Raw genomic sequence first — 7,095 nt, forward strand, 5'->3', positions numbered from 1 at the left:
CAAAAAAAAAAGAAAAAAACAGGGGATTATGTTTCCAGAGTGAACAGAAATTCTGGAAAAGTGTATCTTCTCCTTACCAATTCCAAATTGATGGTATCCATCTCATAATGATCCAAAATAAAAAAAATTTTGTTTTTGGAGCCAGAGTCTTGCTCTGTCGCCCAGACTGGAGTGCAGTGGCATGATCTTGACTCACTGCAGCCTCCATCTCCCGAGTTCAAGCGATTCTCGTACCTCAGCCTCCCGAGTAGCTGGGGTTACAGGTGTGTGCCACCACACCTGGCTAATTTGTCTATCTTTAGTAGAGACAGGGTTTCACCAGGTTGGCCAGGCTGGTCTCCAACTCCCGGCCTCAAGTGATCTGCCCACCTCGGCCTCCCAAAGTGCTGGGATTACAGGCATAAGCCACCCTGCCCAGCCCAAAATAATAGATTTTTAAATAATGTTTTTTCTTTTCTTTTCCACAAGCAATGCCTATTTGATGTAGAAAATTTCAAGTGTAGAAAATTTCAAAAATGTAGATAAGCAAAAAGAAGGAAATTAAAATTACCTGTAATTCTAACTCTTCAAAATAACCACTGTCAACATTTTGAAATATATCCTTTCAGTGTTTTTTTAATGTAGATAATGGTTTTCTGACTAAATTAATTTCATATGCTACATACAGTCCTTTTTATCTCCTATTTTTAATTTAACAATAGATCAAGGATCTCTCTCTAGTATTAACTATTCTTCTACCTAATTTTTGATGATTGCATAGTGCTATCAGTCCCCTGGGTTGCTTTCAATTTTTCATTATTATGAACAAGACAGCAATGAATATCTTTGTTGTTAAACCCTTTTTCACATCCATAAAATGGATATATCTTTGAAAGCCCATAGTCACAAAGTTGAAGCCCCTATCTTGACGTTGAGCTAATTCAAGATGAAGTATGATTTCTGTGGGGATTCAGTAGAACAAAAAAACCTTTAACTCCTTGGCTTTTGTTTTCCAAATTACTGTCATGCCTGTTGGGATGGTGGGGGGCACCCCCTAATGACATATGTGTAGAGAAACTTCTTTAAATGTTCAACTTCTAGCTAAACATGATCATCTAGTATGATTTCAGATATATTTGTGTTTAAGAAATGTTGATAAGCAGCCATTGAAAGTAAAGTGATTGTACCGAAAGAATGTGTTGTTATTATTAACTAAGATGCATTTGTTTTCATCACAAAGCAGCATCTCTTTATTGCTTTTTTGGTTACCTCGATTTTCTAAAAGAAGAGCATGCTCCTTGCTTGGCCAGGCTACTGCTTAGCATTCTTGATACTTACATTGCTTATGGACCGCATTTTTGATTGAGGATTTCCAGGTATACCTGGGGATCATCTACCACATAAAATAGTCCAGGTCTGGATTTAGAGGCACACACCATCTTGGTCCCAGACAACAGTGAATTAAATCATAAACTCTTGGCAAGTCTGCCCTTTGGAAATGAAGAGGATCTCACATGACACATGGATTGATATAAAAAGACACCAAACCACATGATGCAGAAAATACTTAAGGAAAAATTCCAGCTGTGAATGCCCACTGTAAATCCCCACTAAGCCAATTAGTGGTCAGGGTGGCAGAGTAAGCACTTTGTTCGGCATACCGTCATTGGTGAAGGGCATGAAGTTCAGTTCTGCCGGGAGAGTAACAGAGGAATGCCTACCTGGGAATACTGCTGATAAAATGTAAAATAACCAAGGAGTGGGGTAGGGGTGAGGAATAAAATGACAGAAGTCTTTGAAGTGAGACTACTTTTCATTTTTATGCATTTCACATACTGAAGATGGATGGGTTCCTTATTTAAGTTTTTTTTGTTTGGTTGGTTGGCTTTTTTTTTTTTTTGAAACAGGGTCTCGCTCTGTCGCCCAGGCTGGAGTGCAGTGGCACCATCTTGGCTCACTGCAACCTCTGCCTACTGGGTTCAAGCGCTTCTCCTGCCTCAGCCTCCCATGTAGCTGGGATTACAGGCGCCCGCCACCACGCCCAGCTAATTTTTGTATTTTTAGTAGAGATGGGGTTTCACCATGTTGTCCAGGCTGGTCTCAAACTCCTGACCTCAACTGATCCACCCGCCTTGGCCTCCCAAAGTGCTGGGATTACAGGCATGAGCCACCATGCCTGGCCTTAAAATTTTTATCAGCTGGATTAAGACAAGGTTTCTCAACTTTGGTACTATTGACATTTTGAACCAGATAATTTTTTGTTGGGGGCTGGGGGTCCTGTGCATTGTAGGGTGCTCCATAGTGTCCCTGGCCTCTGCACACCAGATGCCAGTAGCATCCCTTCCCTAGTTCTAACAACCAAAAATGTCACAAAATTGTCCCCCATTGAGAACCACTAGATTAAGAGATCGTTATCCTGAAATACTGAAAAACTGCAGACTTGGGCCAAAAATCATGTCATGTGCCATTTTATTTTTAGATCAGTGTGGGAGGAAGTAGTGCCAGCCATTTTCAAGCTGTTAGGCAAGACTTGAAGTTCAGTATAGACCTGCACTCTCTGACGCCATGCATTCTGTGCAAATTTACATCTGTGTGCAAATTGCACCAAACCTCAATTGTACCAGTGAATATCATTGCTCTGCCTTCTACATCCTGCCTCCTATAACAGCAATGAAAGTGTCCTGTCTGTTGCCGAATGCATTGATTTAAACAACCTCTAAATCTATTTTGAAAGCTATATGGAAGGTAAGTATTAAACCAAGCAAAACTGACCCTCTGTCCCCAATGGGATCTTCTAATGATGCTTTAGGAGATCTCAGGCTATGGCACTGCCCACATGCTAATACTTTCTACCCACCTAGCTCACTTTACAAGAATCACCCCTAAACAATTTCCACTCTTCTCTGTTCTAAGACTGTTTTGACTTAACTTCCTTGCCCTCACTCCCCTTTGGTTGGTTTAGCTAACTTTATGACTTACTCATCATAAAGTTAGACAAGTCTCTGCTTTTTTAAACCTCTTTGGCTACTGCTCAGCTACCATCTTTCCCTAAAGTGTCCCCATTGAAAGTTTGCATCTAATAACGGAAGTTGCCAACGTCTTGACCTCTTTCAGATATGACAATGGATGATGTTCGGGAATACGAGAAAAACATGCATGAACAAACCAACATAAAAGTTTGCAATCAGCATTCCTCCCCTGTGGATGACATAGAGAGTCATGCCCAAACAAGTGTACGTAGAATTTTTAAAACATGTTGCCCACCCTTTCACAAATGCACTTGTAAATTGATCTTGGAAATACTGCAGGTGCCCGGTTCCCAACCTTCCATAGAAACATGTCGTCACCCAGAGCCTGTTGCTGCAGAACCTGAGCTGGATCTAAATTGGGCAGCGTCACCTCTCTCTTCCAGACATTTCGATCCCTTAAAGTTGCTTGACGTGGAGGTTATTTCGGTCATAAAACCAAGAACATGGAGAGTGGAAACACTTTTGTGGGACTAGTAAAACGGCCTGCGCCATAAAAGAGCAGAGGAGTGAAAATGGATGTCATATGTAAACTAGAATAACATGTCAGTAACTTTTAAAAACATAGCTAACACTCACTTATTCATTCAAGGGAGGGCTTCTGGCTCATCAGCTATTTTAGGTTTCTTTACATTTGCTTTGAAAAGCTTTCTGTGGCTCTTTATAGCTGTTTTACCCAATCAGTTCCTTTTTACTTAGGATAATCTCAAGATGGGCTACAGTCTGTGCAGACACACAGGCTGAGCAGTGAAGGGGTGTGAGCTGGGGATGTGCTGAGCTGCCTAGCAGATCCCTGGGACTTAGGATAAGCCTTAGAGAGCCTCAGTTATTTCGTTGCCACTGGAAATTGACAGCTGACTGTATACTGTATGCCAGCATTTTAAGTATCGTAATCTCTCAATCATTCATGCTAATGGAGGGGAACTAAAGATATCAAAGAAAAGTATAATCACCAAATCATTTCTTTGCATCTTCAGCCAGAGCTGTGATCTCTTTAGGTTCCAGCTAGAGTCCTCATGTCCATTAGCCAGGTCTCCAGAATAATACATAATAGGTGTTTAAAAAAAAAAAAAAAATCAGCCGGGCATGGTGCCTCATGCCTGTTATCCCAGCACTTTGGGAGGCTGAGGTAGGTGGATCACCTGAGGTCGGGGGTTCGAGACCAGCCTGACCAATATGGAACAACCTCATCTCTACTAAAAATACAAAATTAGCTGGGCGTGGTGGTTCATGCCTGTAATCCTAGCTACTCAGGAGGCTGAGGCAGGAGAATTGCTTGAACCTGGGAGGCGGAGGTTGCAGTGAGCCAAGATGGCGCCATTGCACTTCAGCCTGGGCAACAAGAGCAAAACTCTGTCTCAAAAAAAAAAAAAAAAAGAGGCCGAGCGCGGTGGCTGAAGCCTGTAATCCCAGCACTTTGGGAGGCCGAGACGGGCGGATCACAAGGTCAGGAGATCGAGACCATCCTGGCTAACACGGTGAAACCCCGTCTCTACTAAAATACAAAAAAAAAACTAGCCGGGCGAGATGGCGGGTGCCTGTAGTCCCAGCTACTCCGGAGGCTGAGGCAGGAGAATGGCGTGAACCCGGGAGACGGAGCTTGCAGTGAGCTGAGATCCAGCCACTGCACTCCAGCCTGGGCGACAGAGCGAGACTCTGTCTCAAAAAAAAAAAAAAAAAAAGAGAGAGAGAGAGAGAGAGAGATATCAATGCTGTAGTTCTAGGAAATTTAGATGTGGCTGTTGTCATAAATGGATCCTTTAGAATTGTGAAGACCTTCTGACTGCACTTTGGAAATTTTTAGTTAAATTTTTGGAGCATGTCTTTGAAATGTGCCCTGCAAGGCTCATGTGCTGCACCTGGTTGCATGTGATTGCCCTTGTGATTGCAAGGGCCCTAACTCTTCTACCATTTTGCATGCAGTGATTGGATTTGCAGGAAACTGTTGGAGCAAGAGGCGTTTCCTCTCTATGCACAGACCAATTCCAGTAGGACTTCCCCCAGAAGTGCTCTTTAAGGAAACTCTCCTTGAATTTCTATCACTTTCAATTACCTTTTCTTTCAGAAATGTTGGGCCCCAGTTCCCCCTCGACCACTCTGAAAGCCATTCACTATAAATATGACAGGCAAACAAGGGAAACCACAGGAAAAGAGGAGACACCAGATGGCTGAAGGATGCTAAGCTCAGTGATTTTCTCATTCTAAGTCCAGAAGGCTCACAGCTCATAAGGCCCTTGGCTTGGCTTTCTTTCAGTTTTACTGTGATTATTACTTTATAATTAAAGTCCACAGCTGAGGGGCGTGGTGGCTCATGCCTGTAAACCCAGCACTTTGGGAGGCCAAGGCGGGTGGATCACCTGAGGTCGGGAGTTCAAGACTAGCCTGACCAACATGGTGAAACCACGTCTCTACTAAAAATACAAAATTAGCCGGGCATGGTGATACATGCCTGTAATCCCAGCTACTCAGGAGACTGAGGCAGGAGAATCATTTGAACCCAGGAGGCAGAGGTGGCAGTGAGCAGAGATCACACCATTGCACTCCAGTCTGAGCAACAAGAGTGAAACTCCATCTCAAAAAAAAGAAAGTAAAATAAAAAATAAAGTTCGCTTACTCTGTAGAAGACGATAACATAGAGCGGTTCTTCCCATGGGACAGCCTACATAATCTCTGACTGCCCCTCAGCGCTGTTCCTGTGGCTTCAGGGTGAAAGATGCCTGCTGCTGGAGAAGTTACACAAAGTGGTTATTTTGAATGCTTATGACATTTCCATTATCCTCCAGAATTCCATGAAATTGGAGCTCATTTATTTTTCCTTAGTCTTTCTCCTGCATCATAATGAAAAACAGTGAAAATCAGGAGGTGGCTCTTTGTCACAAATAAAAACTGCATGGGTGCTAAATGAATTTTAGATCATCAACCCGAGCAGGGACAAATTAGATTGAAATTAGGCAAAATTAACATCCATGCACACAGCAGTAAGGAAATAAGTCTTCTTTTCAATTGAGCAGGTTTAAAGCCTTCAAGGAAGAGAACTTCTAAGAGCCTCTGGGAGTGGAAAATCAAAATTCTGTGCTTTAGATTATTTCTGCCCCCTGCTGACTGTGTGGAGTAGAGCAATGTATTCAGCCACTTGATTAAGAAAGTCTGCTTTTTCAAAGATAATATCCATTTATCAGCAAAAACATATCATACCCTGATTCACTAAAATGTTTCAGTCTCAACTTTATTGTGAAATAAATGCCTCTTTTTATATAACCTTAATCTCACTTCTGAGCTCATTTAATAGTCTTCATGTTTTTAAAAATTGTTGTTTTATAGGTACAATTTTTCTTGATATATTCTGAATTTTATATCTTACCCACACAGTCACAATGATTTATTTCCTTTGTAAAAACTTTCCCTTTCAGAAAATTTTAATAATTGTTCCCAGGAACTCCTCTTAGAGATTTCATTTTCTGAAAAATACTTCTGGTTTGCTCTGATGTTATAAAACCTAAGGATTAGGCTGGGCACGGTGGCTCATGTCTGTAATCCCAGCACTTTGGGAGGCCGAGGCGGGTGGATTACCTGATGTCAGGAGTTCGAGACCAGCCTGGCCATGGTGAAACCCCATCTCTACTAATAACACAAAAATTAGCTGGCCGTGGTGGCGGACGCCTGTAATCCCAGCTACTCGGCAGGCCAAGGCAGGAGAATCACTTGAACCCAGGAGGTGGAAGTTGCAGTGAGCCGAGATCACGCCATTGCACTGCAGCTTGGGCAACAAGAGTGAAACTCTGTCTCATTTAAAAAAAAAAAAAAAGCCCTAAGGATTAATACTGTGTTATGAATATTCATTACATACTCAGTATTTCCAAAGTGGCTATATTGTTTCATGCTGGTTATTCCCTCCAATATTATCTAATAAAGTTTCAACTCCTAAGTACATGGCAGTGAACAAGAAAGAATGAAAAATGGGTCTCTGGGAGACCAAAACAGATATAGAAGATTCGTGGGCACTAGATTTCGCATTTTGCTCCAGGATAAGCCTTGGGCCTTGATTCAGTCTTTAATAAGCCCAGTTACCTCTTTTCCCTGTTCCCAGCAA

At 42.2% G+C, this 7,095-nt stretch overlaps 1 protein-coding gene and 1 long non-coding RNA gene across 2 annotated transcripts in view; one reads left to right on the forward strand and one right to left on the reverse strand.

Annotated features, from left to right (window-relative positions):
• The window catches only part of LOC105519584, a 15,099-nt gene extending 9,417 nt beyond the window's left edge, over nucleotides 1-5,682 (reverse strand). Inside the window, exon 1 of the long non-coding RNA XR_001003028.1 lies at nucleotides 5,620-5,682. This is a non-coding gene — a long non-coding RNA (uncharacterized LOC105519584). The remainder of the gene's footprint in view (nucleotides 1-5,619) is intronic.
• Nucleotides 1-7,095, forward strand: part of PITPNC1 (phosphatidylinositol transfer protein, cytoplasmic 1) — a 253,142-nt gene that overhangs the window by 239,223 nt on the left and 6,824 nt on the right. The window lies entirely within an intron of this gene.

The sequence above is a fragment of the Colobus angolensis genome, unplaced genomic scaffold, assembly GCF_000951035.1.
Source record: "Colobus angolensis palliatus isolate OR3802 unplaced genomic scaffold, Cang.pa_1.0 Scaffold1, whole genome shotgun sequence".
NCBI lineage: Eukaryota > Metazoa > Chordata > Mammalia > Primates > Cercopithecidae > Colobus > Colobus angolensis.